The sequence below is a fragment of the Tursiops truncatus genome, chromosome 21 (genome assembly GCF_011762595.2).
Source record: "Tursiops truncatus isolate mTurTru1 chromosome 21, mTurTru1.mat.Y, whole genome shotgun sequence".
NCBI lineage: Eukaryota > Metazoa > Chordata > Mammalia > Artiodactyla > Delphinidae > Tursiops > Tursiops truncatus.
In genome coordinates, this window is record NC_047054.1 from 9,892,179 (window position 1) to 9,919,725 (window position 27,547).

At 40.7% G+C, this 27,547-nt stretch overlaps 1 long non-coding RNA gene across 1 annotated transcript in view; it reads right to left on the reverse strand.

Moving 5' to 3' along the window:
- The window catches only part of LOC141277488 (uncharacterized), a 104,375-nt gene extending 83,049 nt beyond the window's left edge, over positions 1-21,326 (reverse strand). The window contains exons 1-2 of the long non-coding RNA XR_012328964.1: positions 21,292-21,326; positions 3,439-3,612 (exon numbers count right to left, since the gene is read on the reverse strand). This is a non-coding gene — a long non-coding RNA (uncharacterized lncRNA). The remainder of the gene's footprint in view (positions 1-3,438; positions 3,613-21,291) is intronic.
- Positions 21,327-27,547: the final 6,221 nt, after the last annotated feature.

Sequence of the window (27,547 nt, forward strand, 5' to 3'; positions counted from 1 at the left end):
TTGCTGAACAAAATGAACTGAAGACAACAGCAAGGAAGTCTTGGTGATTTTGACCAAGAACACAACAGAAAAAATAAAAACTCTGTCTAGGAGGGTAAATAAAAGATGCCGACCACAACTTAAAACATCAAGCCAAGCTTTAATTTGTTGCATCCCTGTTACATTCCTAGGATAACATCATCAATTAGCTGCAGCTTCCCTACTAACATTCTTAAGGATACAAGCATATATTAGCTACGGCTCCCTTTTGCATTCACAATAATACCATAATCAGTTAGCTGCTGTTTGCTATTTACATTCCTAAAATACCATCATCGATTGGCTACAGCTAACCATGTGCATTTTCTATGATGACATCAGCAATTAGCAGCAGATTCCCATTTTAATTCCTAAAGATACTATCATCAATTGGACACAGCATCTGCAACAGATTTCCGATGATACCACCACCAATTAACAGTAGCTTTCCCTTCACAGTCTTAGAACACCATCATAAACTGCCCACGCTTTCCTTTGCATTCCCTTGATGACATCATGAATTAGCTTCAGATTTCTTTTACGTTCTTAAGGATAACATTGTCATGTGACCACAGTATCCTCCTTTGGATTCCCAGTAATGAATTCATTAATTAGCTGCAGCTTCCCTTTTGCATTCCCTCCATTGATATCACCAATTTGAGGCAGCTTCCCATTTATTTCTAAGGACACATCACCAATTATCCACAGCTTTCCCTTTGCTTTCTCAGTGATACCATCATCATTCAGCTGCAGCTTCCCATTTACATTCCCAAGGATACCATCATCAATTGGCCACAGCTTCCTTTTGCTTTGCCAGTGATATCACCATCAATTAGCTGCAGCTTCCCATTTACATTCCTAAGGGTACCTTCATCAATGGGCTACAGCTTCACCTTTCAATTCCCCATGATGATATCAATTAGCTGCAGCTTCCCATTTACATTCCCAAGGATACCATCATCAATTGGCCACAGCTTCCTTTTGCTTTGCCAATGATATCACCATCAATTAGCTGCAGCTTCCCATTTACATTCCCAAGGATACCATCAACAATTGGCTGCAGCTTTCCATTTATATAACCAAGGATACCATCATCAATGGGCCACAGTTTCCCATTTAGATTTCTAAGGATACGTCAAAAATTAGCTGCAGCTTCTGTTTTACATTCCTAAGGAGACCATCATCAACTGGGCGCAGCATCCTCTTTGCATTCCCGATAATACCATTATCAACTGGCTGCAGCTTTCCCTTAACATTCCTAAGGAAACATCATCAAAGGGCTTCAGCTCCCTTTTGCATTCCCAAGCTAACCACCATAAACTGGCTTTAGCTTCCCATTTATAAGCCTAAGCACAGCACCATCAACTGGCCACAACTTCCCTCTGGCATTCCTAAGGATGCCGTCATATCTGGATGCTGCTTTCCTTTTCCATTCCTAAGGGTATCTATCAATTAGCTGCAGCTTCCCTTCTGCATTTTTAAGGATATCATCATAATTAGTTGCAGCTTCCACTTACATTCCTAAGGATACCACCATTGACTGGCTGCAGCCCCCCTTTTAACATTTCTAAGGAGATCATCATCAATTAGCTCACCGTCTCTTTTACATTTCTTAGGACCCATCATTAATTAATGTCAACAGGTAGCTCCTCACAGGTCACAACATTAAAACTGCCATCTAACTTTATTACCTGCTGCAGTATCCATGTCCACCTCTTTCCTGGACTGTAAGCCCTGCTACCTTTCCTCTCCCTGTCTGCAGTGCCATCATGCCTACTAAAAACCCAGGAGCCTTTTTCAAGTGTCACTTCCCCCATCATCACCAGCCTTCAGATTCCTGGTATTGCTCTGCTCTTTTAGGATCTTGTGGTTTCCTGCACCAACGTATGTTGGTGAAAGAAGCGACCACTGTACTGTCCTTGAGGTTTCATGAGAGGTGGCCGGTGGGCATTGAACATGATGATCCATTCCAACATTTCTCTCTTTTAAGTCTTTTAAGTGCCTTTTTCTACCTCATATCAGGGATGTTCTCTTAATTCAAATATATTTGATATAGGCCATCAATTAGACATGAAAAAGTAAGTTGCATCCATAATCCAGCTAACAGGGAATTTGGTGGAATGTAATTTCTATACATCAAACTAATCCAACAGAGGGAACCACAGTGCATTGGGTAGGGTGCCAAGAGAAACATGTAGCACAGATGTAATATGCATAACCTAGCGCTTCGAATAGGATGCTCCCCCTAGGAAGGGACACTTGACAACTGAGGTTAATCCCACAATTAAATGGTATCTTGTAAGTACGGACAAAAAAGTTTCTATTTATCTTATACATCACATGACAAGGTCTCCATAGGCTGTCTTTATGTTCTTTGATCCTTACTCAGGAAAAGTAAATTTATCTACCAATCAAATATTTGTAATTATTGACACAAAGCATTTCTCAGGCTTAAGTTAGGTATTTGGAATACAGTGATTCACAAGATAGATTTGGACATGCCCCTCATGGTGATCAGTGCGATGTGCACTGTTTTGCAGGTAACAGAGGGCATTACGAGGAAGAACATGGGCTCGTGATTTAGATTTGGAATCTGAAGGACATAAAGCTTGAAAGCAACACAATTTTCTGCTCCTGAGTTAAACAATTATGCGACTTGGAATAATTTCCTGTCTCTACTAGTGTAATTTCCTGTATCTGTGTTAAAACAAAACAAACAAAATAAAATTTAAAAAACCCACCAAGGCCAATCAAAAGTAACTTAGCTGCTTTCTCCACAAAATAGTTCATCTAGGAGGATAAGACTGCATAAAACCCCCACAAAACTAAAACAGCTTACAGAGAGACAGCTTGTTTATCAAGCCTGACTTTGGAATGGCTAGGGCAGTTGAAAGAAGAAATCCACATCTGAAGTTTCTCAGGAAGTTTAACTGGAGGACCTTCATGTCTGCCTGTATGTTTAGCGTGAGGACAGCAACTTGCATTTTATATACCACACTGAGTTAGATGCAATATGCTCTCCCAATGAAATAGCTGGAGGCCCCTACTGGGATCCACAATGCATTCCTCAGATAGATTTGTCTCTGATGATGCAAGTGTTAGTCTCAGTTTTTATTTTTCCCATACTTCTATCTTAGACAAGTTATATTTATCATTGGATTTTTACCTACCTGAAAAATAACAATGGCTTTTTCTTTTAATCAAGTATTGTAAATTCAGCAAAGAAAACCTCACACATTAGAGAAAAACAACATTGATAAATACTATTCCAGAGTTCAATTTCCTATAAGACCGTTGTTTTTCTCTGCAAGTTTAAGTTGTGCAATTTAAAAATCACTTTAAACCATTTTAAAACGTTTTACCTCATTGAACTCCTCACAGCTGATCCACATGCTAAAAGATGCCCCATGCCCATCATACCTGCTGCTGTCATCAAGCCAGGGTTTCTCAGGAGTTTTAACGCTGGGTACAATCAACATAAGGTGCCTCCTGGGCCTTCTCCTTTCCCTCTGCTAAGTTGTGCTGAATTACTCGAGTAGAACCTCCATACAATTTCCTGATAGGATTTTCTTTTTGTAATTTACACATGTGAACCTGTAAAAACAAAACAGAGATTCACATGGACTGACATTATTTATTAAAAAGGGAAAATGGAAACAGAACTTGCATTACCTGGAGACCATAAACATTGTACAGTTTTTGCACATTTTGATGCTAATTAAATTTGGTGCTTGCCTAAAATAAAGACTGAATTTGTTCACATCACTCACAGAGACGTTCTTCTCTATGGATTTGAAAACTACAATGAAGGGGATTCCCACAGATGGTAATGATGCTCTGTACACATATACAAGCCAGTTCATTCAGCTGTCTGATATAAATAATGGACACAAAGAGACTTGCTTTGTCTTGCTTGACTTGCTTGGTCTATTGAAAACAGTGATTTAAAAATACAGAGATAACCAACTGTTACAAGAGATATATAAACTGAGAACAGTTTCCATAATAATAATTATGGGTACCATGCATTGCATATGTACTTTGTGCTAAGGGCTTTTTAACATTTTGCATTTAAATAAAGATCAAAAGTAATATATGTAAACACATGTTCTAGTGCCTGGCGCGTTTTAAGGACTCGATAAATCAAGTTTTTATTAGGATAATAGATGCTACCACTTAATCTTCACAAGAACCCTGTGAAATAAGACTTTTAATGCCTCTGTTTTACTGATGGAGGAACTGGGCTGAGAGTTCTGATGGGTGACACAGAAATGGTGTGAGAGGCAATTTGATGAAACACCTACAGGGCAGGTGGATTTTCTGTGCTGCTGTTTCTTCAGGGAGTAGAGCTGGAGCCCGGGAGAAGCGGGGACCAGAACGCAGTCACTTGTCTCTTGTCTCCTATCTCCCTGCCTCCCTCCCACGTGGAAGGGCCCCAGCCGACAGAAGCTGCCAGGGCACTCACACCGCTGCAGGCACTCGCATCCCTCTGCCCAGGACACGGCCTCTAAGGCTCCAAAGGACAGGTTTGTTTTCCTCCTCTTTGTTCTTCTGTGTCTCACCTTTTTCTCTCTCTCACCCCACTCCTCCTCCTCCTTCATTTTTAAGTTCCCAGAGCTCAGTACATAGTAAGGGCTTCACTTAAAACAACAACTAAATTAGCTTTCCCTCAAAATTGTACTGGGACTAGCAATTTCCAACTCTGTCTGGTCCTCCGGGACTACACAGCCACATTCCTCCTAGCGTATTGCCACGGGTCACAAAGTGTTACAGCTGGGCACTGCAGGGTAAGCCAGGAAGGGACAGTGTTGATAGAATGTGTCAAGTCTTTTGGCCCAAATGACCTAACTCTGGTCTTAAGACTGAATAAGCCTCTATAAGTACACAGCAATATCTACACTACAGAAAGCCAGAGAGGGAGGCGAAAGAGGGAAAAACACCTCTTTACAGAAGAATGCCAGCAAATAAATATACAAGGAGTAAAATAATTAGAAAGACCACCATTTCGCAACCACCACTGTAACTGATTCTTTTAAGGAGTGTCAACTGATGCTAAAATCATTCAGTGAAGAATGCTTGCTGGAGATTGGACTATTCAAATAATATCAACATATCACAGAACAGAATAATTATTAACTACAAATGGAGAAGACACTCTTTCAGTAGATAAATCTGGTGGAGAGCACCTTAACAGAGCCATCCAGTGGGACAAACTGACCTTGTCTGTCTCCTGATAAAGACACACTGGGAAGGAGACCAAACATTACCTGTCTAGTTTTATTTCCAAGTGTTAGACAAGAACTTACTCATGAGGAAATAATCAAATAAATGCAGATGTGTAAATATTATGACAGACAAAACTGCCCAGTCTGTTTAGAAACACCGACTCATGAAAGATAAGGAGAGACAGGGGTGGTCTGTAGATAAAAGTTTAAGGAGACTTAATCACAAAACTTAGATAGGATGCTTCACTGCTACAAAAGCACATGTAACAGTCATTACTAGTACAATAGGGAAAATTAGGTTATGAATTTTATATCTTGTAATATTAATATTTAATTTATTAATATTAATTTAAATAAAATTAAAATAATGTTAGTGTTGATATCAAGTTTATTGTCTTTGATAATAATATTGGGGGTATGCAGAATGTTTTGTCCTTGGAAAATACATGCTACAGTGTTTGGGGGAAATAATGTCATGATATCTGATCATATTTTCAAATGGTTAAGCAAAACCTGTAAAGTGATAACCGCTGGATCTAGGTAAGGTTATATGAATGTTCACTGTGCCATCTTTTCAGGATGGAAGTAGACTGAAAATTTTAATACTTAAATGATGGAAAATTTTACTGGGGTTATAAGAGGGAGGCATGTTACCGACAAGGAGAAAAAAATTTTTAAATAGAACTGAGTAGACATGATGTTAATAGATTTCAAATAAAAATTTTTTTTAAAATAACAGTTGTATACCTACCAGTATGCAAACATATTCAGATATATTTTAATGTAAAAGGGAAAAAGGAAAGAATGTTGTAGTCAGAATGCTTATATTTATGTGTAGAAAATAAAACTAACTTTACAATATACTTTTATTTTTCCTCCCAAATAGCCTTCCTCCAGAAGAATCTTCCAAAACCAGCAAAGAGCTCATGAGTCTGGTAAAAGGAAATGGATTTGTAGGGAGAGACAGGAGGGAGAACTTTGATTTTTGTACCTTGTTCATTTTTATCAGATTCCTGTATTCAAATAAATTAAAATTTAAATGATTATTTTGGTATAATTATTATGATACCTTTCAGGACACTTTAAAATAAATCCATACATAAATCTGTTGGGTACACACTTCAGAAAACCATCAATAAAAATAAACAATATGCAAAGTTTGACAAAGGACTCACAGACTGAAAGCAGGTTTCTGATCAAGAAAAACGATTTTCAAAGTGCAGAGGAAAAATACCTGAAAAACTAGAACTTTCTAACCAGCTAAGCTGCTATTCAAGAGGGAAGGTAAAACAGATGTTTTCAAACCAACGACTCAACACCACACAGGCCTCTCCAGTAAAGACAGTGTCTTACTTCAGCAAGAAGAGATACAAACACGAAAAGGTATGGGTACAGATTGAAAGAAGTACCTGAAACTGTCCAAGAAAAGTCTGTTAATTTAACTAACACGATGAAAAATGAGAAAGGGGTTGGAAAGCCAACCAAAAAAGGAAAAATATTGTAAACAAATATAAGCAGATAAACTACAAATTTTAATAAACAAGGAAAGCATGCAAGCCCTGGTGTTTGTCCTGAGAGAAAAGCTTGATACCTTTATATGTGGTAAGATAATTTGTTGGTAAGTTTATTTGTCAAAAAGTTAAACGTATCCAAAGAATTGTTATACTGGGTTTGCCTGTTCAGTACCACAGCCCTGCCACAAATGCTGCTTGGGGCACTTGCAGTGTGGCTGGTCCAAACGCAGAGGTGCCTTAAATGTAAAATACACACGATTTCAAAGACTTGGTGAAGTGAAAATAGCAACCTGGAAGATCAGTTTTATAAAATTTATTTGTCTCTGAGTTCTTAGAATAGACCAACTATTGTTCCCTGAATGTGAAGGGTAAATTTACTAATAGATTGATGCAATGCTTCTCAAATTGTTTGGATTCAAGACCCCTTTCCAGCTTTAAAATTTTAAAATGAGCGAAAAAACAAACCCATTTTTCTGTTCCTATAAGCCTGTGAGAGAGAGAGAGGAAGAGGGAGGGGTTCAGCCTGAGAAGGGCGATGATGACTTCCGTGAGGTTCCCACCTGCTGATCTCCTGACCACTTCTGATACGTTATCTCAATCGAACCATATTAAAAACATATAGCATATTTTATTAAATAAGTAAAATTAACTATCCTTTCAATAGATTATGCCATCAGATTCAAGACAGCCTATGAAATGTGCTCAAATATTAGCCTGAAGTATTAGCCTGAAGTTTAAAGCCCATACTCTTAACCACTACTTTATATTAAAACCAGTTTTGCCTTATGGGTTTTACCTCAAGAAACTGAACATGTTAGATTAGGTTATCCTTTAACTGATACGTCCACATGGAAAAACCAAAGTCAATAGACCAGGTACATCGTTTGTTCCAATAAAAATGGTACTTTTATATAGTTCAGTTAAATATAACATAGAAAAATGCTTAATGATTTCTAATCTTCCAACTTTTCTCTACCACTTCTGAATTTAATCGACATTAGTCTTAAAATATTTGTGGTTCTCCCACACACACTCTTGGACCATGCGGATCCGCCCTCTTCCCTGCAGGTTCCTCACCACGTGCCTCACCCTGCCCTTCAGGCATTCCAAAGCTATGCCAGTCTCCCGTCAGGAAGCGGGGTCTTTGCCCACCTTCACCTCAAGCTACAGCATCCTGAACGCCCCCGAGGCTAACCCACCTATTTAGACAGGACTGGACGTGTCGGACCCTCCTCCCCGCTGCAGCCAGTCACGGACAACACCATACGTGAGAGAGTTCTCAGTGCCCAGTACAGTGGCTGGATGGAAGGATCTCACAAAAGTATTTCTTTAACTGAACTAGGTAATGAAAAAAATCATCTGGAGATTTCTGGGGAATCTGGAGAAATAGGTTCTATTTGTAAATCTTCCACACATTTTTGTATGAATTTAGATGAGCCAATTTATTTAAATTATATAAATCCTTGATTTAATTTTTATCAAACTAATACATGTCTAAAATGAAGAACTCAATTAGTAGTGAAATTGATTTATCATTAAAAAACACACCCGGGGCTTCCCTGGTGGTGCAGTGGTTAGGAATCCGCCTGCCAAAGCAGGGGACACGGGTTCGAGCCCTGGTCAGGGAAGACCCCACATGACGCGGAGCAACTAAGCCCATGAGCCACAGCTACTGAGCCCGCGTGCCACAACTACTGAAGCCCTTGCGCCTAGAGCCGGTGCTCTGCAACAAGACTAGCCACCGCAATGAGAAGCCCTCGCACTGCAACGAAGAGTGGCCCCCACTGGCCGCAATTAAAGAAAGCCCGTGCGCAGCAAAGACCCAACGCAGCCAAAACTAAAATAAATAAATAAATTTATAAAAAACCAAACCAAAACAAACAAAAAAACACACCCAACCACAGTTCTTCCTGTTATTTCTCACCACTCCAGCTTACCAGACACAACTGTATTTAATTCTCTTACCTGAATCGTCCAGTGATTACTCCGTATTTATTTTTTTAAGAGACTTATACTATTCTTTATACATTCATCAATTTGGGGACATTAATTTCTTTTAAAGAGAGTGACAGTGTGGCTCTTTTATGTGCTCTTTGTTTTTCCCATCCTCCTAGTATAAGCAGATCACTCCATTAGTTAAAACCAGGGTGACTTTTCACTGTGGAGTCTAGTAGTGTATTAAAATTGCATTCACCTTCCTGCAGAGTTATTTTTCTTGCATTAATAACTACCTTATTTTATTTGCAAATTTTCTCATACACATCTTCACTTTCTGTGTATTCCATCTATTCCACTATTTTCTGAGTAAAACATCTTCCTTTCCTGGGAATTCCACATTTTCCATTTTTGTGCATGCAGCCTTTCTCCAGAATTCTCCAGCTCCCTGCTTCCATATGGAAAGGTCGCTCCAAACGGATACTGCATGGCCGGCAGGGCTCTGCTAAATCCAATTTTCCTGGAACCAATATCTTTCTCTTTCTTGGATTACATCTTTGTTTTGAAAGAGCACATCCTCCAGGGGTTTGTAAATGCCCATACTCAGTCCTGAAGTTTTACTGGAAAATCCTATTCATTTCCATTTCAAAGGATCTGAATAAATCACATTATTCAGCTCCAGGAAAAGGGAAAGCCATCATCTGGGGACAGTAAGTGCAGCGTTTGAAGCACCTGTTCCTGGTCAGCACCATCGTGAGCACTGATGAGAGGATCTGACGCCCTTCCTGGAGATGTCCCCCCACCCGCCAACCCTCCCTGACAAGCCCCGACACTGAGCAGTTCACACAGGGAAGTCACTATGGTGTGGATGGATTTAGGCTGCAATCATGGGGGCTTGGGTCGATCTGGAGAAAGGAGGCCCATGATATAATGGAAAAAGTACTGTCTGCAGTGTAGATAGACTGGATTTCAGTGTAGATAGACTGGATTTGAATTTGGACTCTTCCTTACTGGCACATACCTTAAACAGGTTTATTCACCTTTCTCCTCAGTTTCTCCACCTTTTAAATCAGTCAACTATACCTATCTCAAAAGTGTGGCAAGGATTAAATAACAGTATATTACATATAGCACCTTACACCAGCCAGGAACAGGCAGGGCTGATGCACTGCAGTCAGTAAGTTAGAGTGTAAGTTCAATGAGGGCAGGTTTTGTTTTTTTTTAATTACTGTATCTCCGGCGCCAAGAACAATGTTCAAATTATGCATTTTTTGGTCAAAGGAGTACATTTTTTCACTCTCCTCAGCTTCTTTATCTGTAGAATATTACATTAGATTATGTTAGATTAGACTACTGTCTCTAATGGTGAGCCTTCAGGTATTCTAGAAAAGAAGCTTCTTTGTATTCTTGGGAGAATTATTTTAGGATATTGTTTGTCACAGTATCCTAAATTTTAATATTTTTCAAAATAAAATCTCATTTGCTTTTAATTAATTTATTTAAATTTGAATACTGTGCAATTTTTTAAAAGTTAGCTGTTTGAATAACTGGTATAACTACTATAATCATTTAAAAAATCAAAGAAACCAGAGTCAGGGGCTATGCAAAAAATTATTCTTCACAGACTGCCAACATCTGACAAAAACAACTCCTCTCCCTTGCTCTAAACATATTTGGAATTTATTTTGGAAGTTAATGATCTCTCTTCTATTGAGAAATAACTGTTTAGCTGTGATATCAGTGTAAGATGAAGAAAAAAAACAGAGTACTAAAAGAAGAAACTACATAAGCTTGAGCATAGCTAGAGTCATACCCTTTCCATCACTTGTTTCATACTTAAACATGCTATTCTAAGTTGTTCAGTTGCTTTAAATTCTGTAATCGTTGTGGTCAAGAAAAGTGATTTGTCACTCCGTGAGGCTGGAAATTAACAACATATCTCTGTGGTATTTAATCCATCAGGACTACCAGTGATTAACATTAAATCTAGCCCCTATTAATAGTTACGATGATACTGAAAATGTTAATTTAAAGAAGGAATCAGAATTGGAAGCTTTGCTCACTATTGCAAAGCGAATACAGCTGCTCTGCTGAGACACAAGCTCCAGAAGTATGTCAGAAACCCAGCGCTGAGAAGTGGGAAGTGTGTTTCAGTGACTGACTGCACCCTGGGAGAAGAGAAACTTTGGGGGTAAAGTAACTTAACTGACTTCAGAGGGAACGGATGGAGAAGGGCCAACTGCTGACAAACCTGTAGGGGACGAGCAGAAACGTCTTAGAGAAAGCGGGCTTGCTGTGAGTTTCTGCACGACGCCTGCTGGATCTGGCAGCATTTGGTTCAAAGTCCTCCAGGACTAAAATGGATTAGGCTTCCCCAGGGCAGTCCCATGTAAGAAACACGCAAGCCAGGTGTGCTTCTGACATGAGCACTGAGCAAAGACTGCCTCCGCCACGGGCAAGGGCTCAGAGGATGCCTAGGGCGTGGAGCAGAGCTCTAGGAGAGACAGGTTTTATATGGCCACTTGGAATATTTAGACACACCATTTCAGTGTCCATGCTATTATTCACTCTCTTCTATTTTCAAAATGCTGATTGCCACCCATACAGTTGTTTGAAAAGCAATGACATAAAAGCTGGTATCCAAATAGCCTTCTCCAAGTGGTGCCCAGGAAGGGCAGTGTCAGTCTGCTGGACTGGTGAAGAAGCACCAGCTGTGGCAGGAAGTATCCAAAGTATGTGTCTCAACTTCCCGCGGTCACGAAGGTCACCACCTTTGACACTGTCACAAGTCCTACTGTCTACATGTCCTCCACTTTATGACCCTAATCCGGATGACCTCTTAGTACCGCTTTTTAACAGGTCCCACTCAGGAAAGAACGCACCAAACGCATTCACATTATATTCTTCTTTTTTACAGCAAGTGACAAAGACCCAGAAGTTACTAGTTTCCAGCATTCATGAAAACTCAATAACATCTTCAATTTATGTTAAGCCAGAGATGTCTTACCATTAACACATTAACATCTTTCACTACTAAATACTGAAAAAAATTCGAAGTGTTTTTGGGAAAGGTTTGTCCTGGCAATGCTAACTTCCCAGCAGCCTGACCCTACTTGTCTTCCATTTCAAATGCAATGGAAAAGCAGACCCATGCCAGGGACCCACCAGGATCCCACAGGAAAGTCATTACCTGATTCAGAGACCTTGACTGTAACACAATTTGGATGGATTAAACCCAAAAGGCGGTTTGACGGGTGAACAAATCAAAGAAGGACAGCACGGGTGCTGTAGTAGATACGGCTCAGACACCTGAGAAGTGGTGAGGTAAGAGCCAGAGGCCGAGCTTGGGCACAGGGAGGCCTGAGGGGAACCCCCAGCACCCCATGGGGCAGCTGGCTGTTTCTTCGTGTCAGTTAACTGAATCTTATGGCTGGGATATTGTAGCAACTGATTCCAGTAGGCTTCATCCCCAACGTTAGGGAGTACTACACAGGAGAGTGACTTAGAACCTCACTGAGCCACAGAAAGGGTAGTGTAGGATTGCCTTGCCGTGCCTGCCTGCTAACAGAAAACGTGTGTGCGTGATCTGACAGACCTTACAGCTTTCATTTTACAAATTCAGCCATGAGACAGGTATGATAATGCAAACTCACTAGTCTATAAAAGAACAAGTTGGATGCAGATTTTGCTTCTGGCCATTGAATAAGTTAAAGTTACCTGCTGAGATGTCTAAAGCTTTTAACCAGTATCTGTGGAAGAGATTTTAAGATTTTTCATAGGCCTAGTTTCCAAAATAGCCTTTCTTTTTTATTTCCTTCTGATAAGAATTATCTTGGTTGCTGAAGACCAGGTAGGACCCTTATTTGATAGGGTTTGTTCAAATGGCACAGAGAAAGAATCCAAGTTCCACCCAGAAGGACTTTTGCTCCGGAAGTCCAGATTTTTACAATATCTGTAAGCCTTTTGACATGAATAGGGAGAAGATTGGTAGAAAGGATAGGCAGGTTTTGAATTGTTTCTAGAGCTTAATTTCTGTTCTTGTAAAGACTCCATTTGTGAGACAATACAGTTGTTTTTATTTCCTCAAAGAATTGGGTGGCAACCTGAATGGTACGGAGGCTGCCCCATCCAATTATATAATCCTCAATTTGCTTCTTTATACTAGGGAAGATCTTCAACTAAGATGGAAAATTTCCTGATTGACTGGTTTAACATTCTATTTCTGGGAAAGCCAAAACTGTACTTAAGTCCCAGTTTGGTGACCATCCTGGCTTCTTCTTGTTCCCAGAGCCCCAGACTCCGGGCATGTGGCAGCATCCCTCCCGGCTTCACATGGCTTCTCTTCGTCTCTTCACATCATCTTCTTACTGTGTGTGTCTGGGTCCAAATTCTCCCTTTTTATAAGGACATCAGTCATATTGAATTAGGGTCCACCCAAAGACCTCATTTTTATCTTGATACTCTCTGTAAAGATCCTATAAAGGTCCAATAAGATCACATTCTGAGGTGCTGGGGGTTAAGATTCCAACACAGCTTTTTGGGAGGAATACAACTGAACCAAACATAGCAATGAGACTTAATTCTGGAAACAGGAATATAAAGGTTAATTTATACATTGTTTGCCTCAGACGTTTCTGCAAGTTAAAAATAAATGTCTTATTATGAACCATTTTAATTTAATTGATGTGTCTCTAATCTTTGTATTAAATAGACAGAAGCAGGAAATATCAGTTCTTTCCTAAGATACACATTTGAACAATAACCAAATTGCTAAATGTTTTTAATTTTCCCAATTTTCTATCCTTACTTTTATTTAATATGAAACATTCCAGCCAACACATCTTCTTCATTGATGTGCCAGGATTTTTTTAAATTTGTGGCATAAAATTATCATACTCAATTACCAAAAGTTAAAAAGACCGCTTAAATAGAGATGCACAATTGAAAAAGAAAAGGCCCACAGAAGCATTTTGTATTTTTAGTCCCCACATTAATTAAAAGCATATTTCTGCTCTCTTAAACACTGCTCTTCTGCCTTAGAGCTACCTGAACTCCTTCTTAGGCTTTTCCACAAGGACCGTATTTCAAAACCTATCATCTCAAATTTCTAGTTGAAATGATTTGTTCCGCTAGCATCAGTTATAGTCTCCTGGTCTATATTTAACTCTCTCCAGTCTGACTATCCAATTCTGTCAAGCTCTGTGCTTCACAAAACTATATTTATACTTTCAAGGTTATTAAGGCTTATTTTATATGCCCTGATTTAAACTGACTTTCCCCCAAATCCTAGAGGCAAACGTTCTTGAGAGAATGATTCACTTCCAGACACCTGCCTGGTGCCCAGACGTGGGCTGAGGCATGCTAGAGTGACTCCATTTCTGGAAAGGATGGAAGAGAGAACGTGTCTGCTGCCTAGCAACGCTGTCCTCAGGACCACAGGAAAAAAGCCTCCATGTCAGAGGGACAGTGTCAGTAATTCTGCAGTGCTAGGGACACAGAAGGAAAAATCTACTTTAGCTACCTGGTACAAATCCAGGACATGCAGGTATGTTTGTAGCTATCATGGATTAGACAGTCATATGCCTTCTCAATTGTATGAAGTTTGTAGATGGAAAACAATCTGTATAGTCAAGTTACTTAAAATTGAAACGATCAAGCTCTTCTTTTCTGCTTCTAGCTCCTCATCTTCAAGTTATTTCAGGAGATATTAACTCATTATTAGTAGGTACAGTATGAGGAGTGAAATGCAAATGCCTTTCTCTTACTGAAAGATGTCCTGAAAACAGAACTAATGAAATCCCCAATTTTAGCTAAAATTGGCTGAGTATTTGCATGGTCTGTGGGTGTCATTCAGTTGTGACTGTCACCCAGTACCTCACATAATGCATCAAGATTGTGAAATAGATGAGGTATAACAAGCCATAATCTTTCCCTTGTTAACACTTTACTCAAAAGCTTGAGTTGAAAACAAACCCATCCAAAATCTTGAAAATTATTTAAATGCATAGACTATACAAGCAGAAGCCTTGACACCCACTGGCTATAAAAAAAAAAGTATGTAAAAAAGAGCTTTTTTATGTAAAGTTTGTTTTCGGACCTTAAGAATGGCTCCAACATAAAAGTTTAGTTTACTGATAAACAACAAGGTCCTACTGTATAGCACAGTGATAAACTTGTGCTAAACCATATGGAAAAGATAAACCATAAAGGAAAAGAATTTTAAAAGAACATATAAATATGTATAATTGAATCACTTTCCTGTACAGCAGAAATTAACACAACACTGTAAATCAACGATCCTTCAATTAAAAAAAGAAAAAAAGTTTAGTTTACTAATAAATCACATCCATAAACAATTTTTCCCAATAAATAAATGTCACTGAAGTTGCCTAATTCTTCTTTTGAAGAACAACAGATTTTGCCTTCTCTTCCTTTGTAGCCTGAGATACAATTAATTAAGGCATTAGGACTTGAATACTTTGAACTTATTCAATGGTTTCCAATGCAGATTGATTACCCCCTCTTTTTTTGTAAAGCTAATTTAGCAGGAACAAGAATGTTTGCCCTTCCAACCCATTTCAAAGTAATTCAGTATTGACAATGGCCAGTCACATTCAGTAGGAAGGGCTGCATTTATCCAGGTGTGCCCCCCCCTTTTTTTTTTTTTTGCGGTACGCGGGCCTCTCACCGTTGTGGCCTCTCCCGTTGCGGAGCACAGGCTCCGGACGCACAGGCTCAGCGGCCATGGCTCACTGGCCCAGCCGCTCCGCGGCATGTGGGATCTTCCCGGACCGGGGCACGAACCCGTGTCCCCTGCATCGGCAGGCGGACTCTCAACCACCGCGCCACCAGGGTAGCCCCAGGTGTGCCCTTTAATTATACTGTGGTCGGAAACACCACACAGGTGCTCAGGATTATTAATATGTAATTTCTAAGTTATAGACTAGCAGCAACAGCTTAATTCTTCAGAGGAACAGAGGAAGGGAGGAAGAATGCTGTCCTTAAAACTCAGGACCACAACCAGAGCCGACCTGGAAGAGGGGGTGGGTAGGTGGACGTGTGGATACGAGCTGTGGACTGTGTAAATCAATTTACCTGGGTTTTGAGGGGTTAAACAAAGACTGTTGCCCACCGTTCAGTTCTACAAGATCAAGTCATTAGCCACTGCAGTTACTGCCATGAGACAGAACACCCTGAAAGGAATTCAGGACGAAAAACAGGATAAGGCACACTGTGCTTTGGAAAAACAGGCCCCTTAGAAATTTAGAGATACATCAGGAAAAAACTGCAATGACCCCAGATTCTTGCACCTTCCCATGCCCAGAAAAGCACTAAAATCATTACCTGGGATACCTGTCCCTGGGGACTAGCAGTGGCCTTTGACTGAGATGTATGTGTGCTGGACTGAAAGTAGCGCTCTGGCCAAAACCACTTGCACCCTGGCTCCTCCCTTTCCTCTTGGGAGCATTTTCTCAGAGTTCCTGAAAGGCTCTTTCCCTGGCGATAGCCCCAGTGCGGTCCCTGAGCAAGACACAGCTCTTAGGTTGGCTGTTTTTATTTCAGGAGACAGAAGGTAATTTAAATTAATGATGCTCCTCATTCTGTCCTTTCAGTGCTCCTGGTCTGTATTTCCTTCCCTCAGACAGGCTTAGATCCTGGAAAAATAGGATGAGAAAACCAAAGGACTTCTACTTTCAGATGCTTCCCCACCTTTCTGCTGTATCCCGAGAGGACAGGCAGCTGAGTTCCTCCCAATCCCCCTATCTGTTCTAAGGCAGGTAACTAAGACCATTTGGGCACAAGACCATGTGATGTAGATCATTTAGGAGGCTCCTTTCTTCCCTATTAAGGATCTTTACCAGCATGCACCTCTGAAAAGGGCATTGTTTTTAAGGCAGAAAACACTCATTGGAAATACAGTTCACCCAGTTGGCCTATTATATGCTATAGTATTTTTTTTATAGGGAAACAGGCAAAGAATACCTATAATCACCTGAAATGCTCACCAAGCAATAAAATAAAACTTCCACTATCTTTCTGATTGAAACTGTATTTTTGTAAAATTGTACAGCCCATGCAACCTGTGAGGACAAATACAAACTATGAATAAGGGGCTTAATTCTCCTCCATTAAATAATGAGAGAGGTTTCCACCTCCACCCTTTGCTCAGAGCAATTATTTTAGGAAACTTGTCATTAACTACTTTCTCCTCTTGTTTGAAATGTGTATAAATCTTTCTGATAGGACTTTTCTCAGCTTTGTGACCCAGGAGTGTCCTTCTCAAGGACCTGGGGACTATCTCTTTGAAAGAAAACCAGGAAGGGAGAGGGAGCCCATCTCCCAGGCTCTGTGGGGCTGAGCTTCTGTAGGCTCCTGGCCCCAACCTGCAAACCTACCTCTCGTCACAAAGACAGGAGCGGTTCGTCCTTCCTCTGAACGAAGCTGATTAGCTACCACAGACGGTCCCCACAATTCACAGGTGAACTCAGGACGGCTGTGTATATGTATAGTACACGCTGCTGCCAGGTCTTGCTGAGGCCTAGTCAGTGCTCATCTTGAGAACATTCATGGAAGGGGTTCTAGCTGCCTGACCACGTAAAAGGGTGAGATTTTCTTCTGTCTTTGCCTCTCTTGGCGAATTCCCTGTGGTGTGCACCACATTCTGATTTAACGCTTATTTGATAACAAAACTGCTTTCTTTCTCTTCTTCCTTTGTGGAGAGGTTTTCTGAGCTGGGAGGAGATTTGGGTTTTAAGTATATTTCCCAAATGAACCTCAAATCCTTTGTGGAATAGGTGAAATACAGAAACATAAGCTACTATACATAAACAATGACTATATCTACGTACACGCAGATATTCTTTGAAAGAGTCAAAATCATATTTCTTATTGCTAATTTCATTTTTATCTACTGCAATGAAAACTACGTTAAATTTTTACAGCATATGCTATTTGTTAAATTTCCACTGGCTATATCATCTATTCTCTATGCTACAAAAAAATTCTATAGTAATTTATTGACAAATAAAAGTGTGGAGCAAATGTATTACATATTTGACACTAATGGAACGATTATTCCCTTTTCACCACACAAACTCAGCCCAGGAACTCCACCATCTGAATTCTAGGGTTTCCAGGAGTTTACCCTTGTTAATTACATTCACAAATTGTGCCCGCATCTGTGCCTTTAATATAGATTTAGAAAAACACAGCTCTATTATAAATCTCAAAACATGACTTATTTTCTTTGTGTAAAATGCTACGAGCAAAGGAGAAATACTTTCAAAATGATGGAGTTAATTCATCCATTTGTTCATTTATTTTAAAATATGTATAAAGGTTACTAGGCATTAGGAATAACAAGAGGAAATGTCTCCTGTCCTCAGAGTGACCACAGTTCCTTGGGGGCAAAGGAAACCTCTAAAGTGTCAACTAAAATTGATGTGATCTATGGGAAGTAGAGGAAGAAACCAGCCTGGTTAAGTGAGGGAAGCCTGTGCAATTTCAGATAGAATTGTAAAGTGATCCTAATAGTATGAAGCGGTTTTACTTGAATAAAACAGAAGGACGACCCTCTCTGTTAAAATTCTAGTTTTACAATACAAACAGAAAGGTAAACGAGGTTATTTATAGTAGTGCTCCGAAGGACAGCCTTATTCCGAGTGTTCCATACTGACTTGCACTTCAACTCCTGTCTTCAAGGCTCTCTGGGGAGGGGGGTGCTCACCGTGCCCGGGGGATGCCCCCAGATGTGGGACCACCCAGCTCCTCCATCTTCCTTGGGAAAGCCTGGCCTTCACCTCAGAATCGCACACTGTTCAGAGACTTTGTGCTCATTAACTTCTTAATCTGGTCCATTCTAATAATGCAAAGCTGTTTTACTTAATTACTATTCTGAAAGTCCAGTTAAGAATTTAATCGTTTCTAATCAAATCACTTAAATACTAGTGGGACTAACCATGGTGCAGCACTTAGGAATTACTTGGTCTCTCTCTGTAGGAATATTATTTAGTCAGAATTGGACATGTCCTTTCTCTCAGCCAGTCCTCCTCTTAAACGACAATGGTTTTAAAATTCCAATTTTATGAGGTAGTTTACCACTCTGCACTGGCATTATAAGAGTCATTTTCTAAATTAAGTGTCTGAGGTCTTTTCCATGCCTCTCAACTCAGAGACTCAGAGTTAGAGCTTATGGGTAGATGTAAGATTGTATACTGGATATTTCGGAGAGACAGTCCTCCAAGATTTCTATTAAAGTGCATCTGTTTCTTTTGACAACTGGAATTGCCCTCCTCTACTTCTGACAAGTACTACACCCTATTAATTTTATATATTTTAAAAAAATTTTTTTCCTATACTGAATGTTACCTGGAAGGTAGGAAACTTGCTCGTGATTTAGGAAAAGGAGACATTCTAGTCCTATTCAGTGCTCTATAACATGTCCTAAAATTTCCATCTCTTTATCTATCTGCCTTTCTATCTACCTACCTATTTATCTATTTTTTCCTTTTCCTCCTTCTCCTCTTCCTCCTTCTTGTCTCTTTCTCTCTCTCTGTCTCTCTCTCTCTCTCGCTCTCTCTCTGTCTCTCTCTGTCTCTGTCTCTCTCTCTCTCTCTCTCTCTCACACACACACACACACACACACTCCTCATGTATATCTGGGGAAGATGCTGATGATATTGCTATTCTTTAGAATCCTTAAGTCTGTAGAGATGTCAATCTTTAAAAGACAATGTGTGATCTCTTCTTTTAGAACCTGTTACCCTTCTGGGAAAACAAGATACTTGCTGTTTACCAGCGATGAGATGTCCCAGAAGCTACTAAAACCTAACTACTGTATTTTTTCTTGAGAAATTTCATCATCAACACAATTTCTAATTCAAACCCTGTAAGTTGTCCTCCATTTTATATTACAAAAATGTTCAAAGCCAATAAATTGAAGTCACAAGTGCTCCACTCTCAGAGTTATTAAACATAAAAACTCTTTTATGTCCCCGAAGAGTCTGCTGAATTCATTGTACTAAGTACTTGCTTGCATTCCTGGAAATTAAGGGCAAAATTGTGTGAATTGGTGGGTGTGGATTTATGTGTCTAAGTCCATTTATCTGGTAGAAAACTGATCCTGTCTTTATTTAAAATCTTAATATCTTGTTCATCATGTATTTTGCATCACTTTTGAGTTTTTAAAATATTGCATTAAATATTTTTCACCTCGATGACTGAATTTTTTTGGTGCACCCCTAAATTTTGTATCCAATGTAACAGCCTCACTTGCCACCCTGTCCCAGTCCTGGCAACACAACCTGACGTTAGTTTAAGCTCTGAAGTGATTGAGGACTTCACTCTTCTTTTTCTTTTTCTTTGTTTTTTTACATAGTAAGTAGTGTTAAGGGTAAGAACAAGATAAATCGCCACTAACAGAGAAGTATCTGTAGAGACATAAAATGTGTCCTTCCTTTTATGTGCAAAATATCCAAACCCTGGTTTATTCTGAGCCATCTCAGTTTTTTGGTGTAGATTTAAGTTTAACCACATTAAAAATATTGATAAAAAGTAGCAGATTGTGATAAAATATAAATGAAGCGAGTCAGCGCATTAAGGGCATAGTCCAGCTTTATCGCACACTATCCACATGATCCCAACGCCTTTAAACCTCAGCCATGCCGTCCCCTTGTGGGGACAACACATATCAATTCTGTGAAGAAGCTTTTCATTCATGATAAAATAAAAGCAAGCGTAATGAAGTAGAAAGTGTGGACTAGGTTATATTTAAGAAGAGAATATGCGTACGTTACAATCTGTGATGTACGAAGTTCTATAGGTATTAGTCGTTAGTTTTTCAGTTTTCACACCAGAGGTAAAACCTGGAGGCGTGGCTGTGCCCCCGTCAGGGGTGTGGGGTGTGGACTCTACTCTCTGAATTACTCCAAGCTCACTCAGCCTGGCCACCCAAGGATCCCCGCATGAGACCACCTGCTTGCTTTTTGTTTCTTGTCTCCATGGCTCAGTGCTTTACTGCCAGAGAGACATGTGATTCCTCCTTTTCTTCTTCTGCTTCACGGAGACAACTGCCAGTGACAGAAACCCAGGAAAACTTAGCACAAAGTAAAAAACCGAGTCTAAAACTCCCAGAGGGGAACTTTTTAAAAGGCCGTTAAGTTTCCTAAATGATGACATAAGTGTGAAAAACCTCATAGGTTGGTGCTTTCCGTTTCCTGACATGTAATAATAATAATAATGATCACAGCCAGTGAACGACACCGACAAATGACACTGCGGTCGTCTCTCTTAGTTCTAAGCTCATTCACATGTATCGTCTCAACTTTGTCCTCACAACGAATTTGTCAGATTTCCATCTCAACGTCCTCATGCGAGTGAGGATAAAGTCAAAAAACTTACAGAGAGGCTGTGACTTAACTCGAGATCACCAAAAAGAAATCTGAATTTAAGTTCCCTGTATCTTAGTCCTTTTCTAGTCCAACCACGCCTCGCTGTTTTACTTTAAAATACGTTCATTTAAGTAACTGCTTCAGTAAAATCAAACGTTACAATACTAGGAACCTTTGTAGGACAGGTTAGACATTGCTCTGAACACTTACCTACGTTATGGTTTGGTCTGACCATCACAAATTCCGTGCACAGCGGGCATCGTTCTGGGGGTGTAACTTGCACACACCTGACATTAGCGTCAGGGGTACACGGTAATGACTCGACGTCTGTATACACTGTGAAATCACCACCAGAATAAGCCTAGTTAACGTCTGTCACGACACGCAGGTGCACTTTTCTTCCTGCGGTGAGACCGTTTTTCACTCGGTGTTACTGAGAAGTAACTGACCTCCGCCACTGCGTTAAGTCTACGGTGTGTGCAGCACGATGGTTTGATTTAATGGTGAGAACCTCTCCGCAGAGTTCAAATACTACGCAGCACAGTACTGCTACCCGTGGTCACTGTGCGGGACATCACATCCCAGGGCTTATTTCTGTCACAACTAGAAGTCTGCACCTTCTGACCCCTTTTCCCCCATCTCCTCCACGCCCCGCCCCCGGCGACCACCACTCCGTTCTCTGCGTCTAGGAGCTGGTTTTCTGTCTGTGGCCTGGATCCCACGGAGAAGAGGGGCCGTGTGCTGTTTGTCCTCGTCTGGCTACTTTCACCCACCCTACAGCCCTCCAGGTCCATCCGCCATCACAAGATGGCGGCACGCCCTCCTTTTTCACGGCCGAGTGGTACCCATCGTGCGCGCGTGAGCGCCCCTCCTCTGTACCCGCTCTGCTCACAGACACGCAGGGGCCCCCGCCGCGGCTACTGTGAAGAGCGCTGCGGAGACCGCGCAGCTGCAGACACCTGGCTGAGTCGGTGCTGACCCTGAGGCTTTGCCCAGCCCTGTCGGTGGCCCCAGGGGCACAGTCTCGTGAGCAACAGACTCCGGCTGACCCTCAGGCGGCAGCTTTTCACGGAGGCAAATGTAGGCAGTCCTGTGGGACCTCAAGCCTCAGCCCTTTAAGACACCGTGTACCCCGGCAGCAGTTAAAACTGGGGCCACAGCCTCTGACGTAAAACCGGGATCAGCGACATAAATCCGGGATCACTGACAGAAAACCGGGGTCACTGACGTAAAGCTGGGCCCCCAGATGTAAAGCCCGGGCCTCAGCCGTAAAGCGGGGGCCACAGACGTAAAACTGGGGTCACTGACGTAAAACCGGGGCCTCAGACGTAAAGCCAGGGCCTCGGACGTGAAGCCGGGGTGCAGACGCCTGTCAAGCCCAGGCGGAGTCCCTGGCGCGCTGGGCGGCGCGGGCGGCGCAAGTGGCCCGTCTCTGACCCCGAGAACACGAGGCCGCCCGCCCTGTGCGCCTCAGGCCACCGCCCCGCCCCTCCGGCGGCTCCGGGGCCCCATCCCCGCGCAGCAGCCGGCAGGTGAGTCCCCAGGCCAATGAGAGCGGCTCCCGGGGCTCTTGTGGGCCCGGCCCTGGCGGTTCTCAGAGCCAGGGGTTCTGGGGCTGGACGCGGGAGGAGGTCTTAGAAGCCGGGGTGCCGCGTGTGGGGTTCAAACCCTGCTCTTCAGGGAGCAGCCCAGGGTTACGGCGAGCCCGCGTCCCAGAGTAGGCAGCGCTCAGCCGGGTTTCCGGGGTTTTCAGAGGAAGTGGTTCCAAGTGTAGCTGTAGAGCCCGTATTTGCGGGGTGCGGGGGAGCGAGTTCAGCATCCTCCTCGGTCCCCATCCTGAACGTGAACCCCGTGGTTCCCATTTCCCCGACTTTACAGATCAGGAAACCAAAGCCCAGAGAAATTACGATTTTTGCTGTCTTCCTTCGCATATTGCCTATTAATTTCTCATTGCTTCTGTAACAAACTACCACAAATTCAGTGGCTTAAAACAACGTAAATTTATTATCCTACAGTTTTAGGGATCAGAAGTCGGGAGTCAGGGTGCTGGCAGGACTTTGTTCCCTCGGGAAGCTTCAGAGAGCGTGCGCAGACTTCCTTGCCTTTTCCGGCCCTGGAGCCACCCTGCATTCCTTATCTCGTGCCCCTTGCCCTGTCTTCCCCACACTGCGTCTCTCTGACAGTCCTCTTCTGTAGTCGGATCTCCCTTTGCCCTGAAGGACAGTTGCCATTCTGCTGGGTCTGCCTGGCTAATCCAGGGCTCTGCCATCTCAATAGCCTTAACTGAATCACATCTTCACTTTTACCACGTAACATATTGTATTCACAGGTTCCAGGGATTTGGATGTCTGTGTCTTTGGGGGGCCATTACTTCGCCTGCCACGTGGTGAGTACTACATTTAAGCAAACTGCTTTCTAATATCATTATGCTATACTAATAAATAAATTGTTAATTTAATATTCTAAAATTAGAGTCACATATGTTTCCGCTTACTAAAGTGGCAAATGGTATTTTACCTTGGAAGATACAGTTGCAAGGAAATATTTCAGTTTCTCATATAATTAGACTATTTTCCTTGGAAATCAAATCAGGATTTGCCAGTTGTTGAAATGGGCTATCACCAGAACCGTTTAATTTCTCAATAATTTAAAATTATGTGGCGAACTAACATGTGCTTAAAGATCCTGAGTCTGATTAAACAATTTGTTACGATCCCTTTTCTCACGCTTTCCTGAGGATACAGATAGATGGTCAGTTATTTTCTGCAGCATCTCTCCTCTGATAAGGGATATATTTGGGAAACATCTCTTAGGATTAATGTTGAAAGTGTTGCTTATTTATTCTAAGTATTCTGCACCTATTTCTAACAAAACACTTTCCTTTGGATTCTGTGTCAGTTTTATTTTGTTCAGTGTACTTGAAAATTACCAGGTAAGTCCAGCAACTTCGTCAGCCTTCATCCTCCTCCTTAAGAGTAACAAAAGGAAGGATTCTTACTTAATTTGGGGAGTACCCTTAGGGGAATTTCGTTGACTAGGATATTATGTAAGTGGGTGAAAGATATTACATGAAGATTGGCCATTGCCCAACTGTAGAAAATAAGTTCATTGTAAGACTGCCTTAAGGCCTTCACAAGAAAACTACTAGGTACCTATAACCATAGAGTGTGAGTCATGTCAGAGAATCTCATAGCTGAGATTCGTTTGTTTGGTTTTTTTCCTTGAAATCTGCACTCCCTACCCCCAGAATGAAGTCTGTACTTGTCGGTGAGGCATCCAGGGTCGTTCTCAGTAGGTTTTCAAAATATATTGGATTTAGGAGTCAAATCACTTGCCTCCTCCCCATGCCCCCAGCACCCCTCACCCCTGCTCCAGGGCCTTCATTTATAGGTAATAATGCTTAGGAAGCAATAAGCATGCCAGTTACCTTTTGCACTGTGTCACAGGTGGTTTGTCTAATTGATTGTTTCTATATCATTAGATACAGGCTAACCATGTCTTGTGTTTATTTACTGTGTCTATTATGTTATATGGGTTTTGTTTGTTTGTATCTCTATGTGGTCTATTTCTTTGCTCCCTTGTATGAATTTATTTCGCTGTCTTGAGTGTTAGGAGGTCTCCAAACACAGCCTTCACACAGTTCTGCCCCTCTTCTTGTACAGAGACCACTCCTTCCGCCAGTAGAGCTTGTGTTCCTTCCCCTGGCAACGTGGCTGAGTTTTAAACCAGTGATTGGGGGTGGATTCTTACGCAGCAATATATAACCCAAAATTTCAGGAATATTTATATGGACCTTTATATGTTTATAATGTCCTTATTCTCATTTTTCCTTTCTTAGTTTTTTACTAATTTATTTATTAACTTTAATTTTTTGACTCCCACCTATTATAATCCCCCCCAAGACACTATTTCTTCTCTGTCTTTCTGTTGATGATTCTTTTCATTTACAGTTGTGTTATTTCTAAATTGTAAGAACACTTAAGATTATTATACTTTTTTTCTATCCTCATTACACTTTTCTTCAGTTATATTTTTAATTTAAATATGTTTAGTCCTTGACTAGTTCCTTAACCGGGCCGGTTTTCACCTAATCATCCCATTTCTTGCTGTGTGTAGGACAAATCAGCATTCAACTTCTGACAAAAATTCACAGGTATCCTTGACACCACTGATTCAGTAACACATAATATATTCTATTTTTTTTGCAGAATACCTGGTGATGAATCATACAATGAGTAATCACAGGTGTTCGACACCTTACGTTTTCAAAGACATTTTATACATTTTTCTAAGACTTTTTATGTTCTGCATATATTTTCACCACCATCTTTTGTAATACACAGATTCAACTTCACATTGTACTGAATCAGTGTTTCCTCAACTTCTTTGAAAATATTGTCAATTGTAGTTATAAAATAGACTCTTCATTAATGCTACTTTTTCAGTCATTTCAACCTTGGCATTGACTCCTGGAATAAACAACAAGGTAGTGTTGGTAATATCCATTGACTCATAAAGGGCCAAGAAAGGTCACTTGAAATTATTTGTCTTGGTTTTTATTGACTAATGATAATACTTCCAGTATCATTAGCTCATCAAACAACTGTTCTCACTAAAAGACTAATAGTCTTTAAAAAGACCACTTTAAACACATTTCTTCAACGGCTGCAACCAAACATAATTATCAATAATTCAACATGGAAACACTGCTTTCCCTGCTTGACTGGCAAAAGAATCACTCAGAAAATTACTAAGTTTTCTGAATGCTGCTTTTCTGTGAGGTGGAAAGAGTGGGTTGAATGTATAATCTGGTATATCTGGTGTATAGTGTATTATTTTAGCCCAAGTATAGTGTCATTACATAATAAACACAATGTTTACCATCTATTTTAATAAGGAAATAATGCATACTCCATAATGCCTTAAAATTATGAGACTCAAAGTTTACTTTTTTCATCTTTTCTTCTTTTGACCTAATGGGACCTTTAGTTTCCCCATTATGTGATGATCTTGTTTGTCACTTTTCAGAGCTCTGTATTGTGTTTTTCACTTTCTTCATGTGCTCTGTTTCTAAGGATTTTTATTTATGTGCCATCACTCATGAGCTGAGAGCATGCACTCATTCTCTGCTTCTCTTTTCCGTTCAGTATATGTTGTGATATCGATATCAACTCTGCTGATTTCAAAATACATATTTCCCTATGTAAATGTGATTTGAAGTTTGCAGTACTATGGAGATAATCCAGCATTGTTTGACTCTTCATTTCTCTATTATCTTTACATGAATTAGGTTTATTACTCACAGACAGTTGCTTCTCTGAATCAATTATTTTATAAAGTGATACAAAATGGTGATTTTCAAATTTCATCAATTTTCCCCACACTTCTTAGTTGGCCCTATTTTCTAAGGAAGAGTTTTCTATCACGAAACACAGCTATTTGTTTTTGAAATACTATTCCTATTGAAAATCAGGATAAAATTTTACTTTTTCCTTGCTTCTCCAGCCCCTTCAGCATAAGAAAGTGATCTGACAATCATTCAACCTCTTTGATTATGTTTAGTTCTTTTATGTGCGACTTTCTTAAATCACTTGATTCGTCTGGGACTGGTAGATATTGTGTCTCTTTCTGTTGTTTTGACCACCCTCAAAACTTTGTGTTTTCTCTAGTTTTTGCTTCAAGGAAGTTGTGTCTTTCATTTGTGGCACAGGGAGCATTAACCTTTTGTATGTGCTTTGCATACTTTAGATTTTTAAATGTCTCTCTTTGGTCTGGATCTGCCTTGGCTTGTATCAAAATCATATTCCTTGCATTGGTTTTTGTTTGCCTTTGTCTCGTCTTTTCACCTTTTTTAAATCACTTTGCTTAAGTGCAGAGAATATTGAGTGGAATTTTGTCAATGATAAAAACGAAAAGCCTTTTTTCTTTTATAAACTTATATTCATTGTTGTGGCAAATATTTAAAATACAGGTTTTCTTGCTTCAGATGCGTGTGTGCGCATGTGTGTGTAAACTGTTGTGATGCGTCCATCTCCGTGTTACTGGTGCCAAGGAGAGTCTAGTATTAGGTTCGTACCTGACAAACACTTGGTGAGCAGAGGAGTGGATGTTTAGGATCATGCATTTTCGTCTCAGGTGAACCCGAGCCTTGCCACTTCCTAGCTATACAATCTTGAGAAAGTCATGGAGTCTTTTTTTTTAATTCATCTGATAAATTGAGATATTACCACCTGCTTTACAGTGTTGTTGAAAAAGTTGCCTGCAGTCCTGCTTATAAAATCACGGTGCTGGCACATTTGAAGTGATCAAGAGACGAGATACACAAGTTTGCTCACATCCTGCCGTGTCAGGTCCCAAAACCAATGCTGCTGGGATCCAACCCATGTTTTGCTTTAAGTGAAATTCCTTGACGTACCTAAGCCTTTTAATTTCTTCAAAGAAAACCACGGTACACGGTTAATTCAAA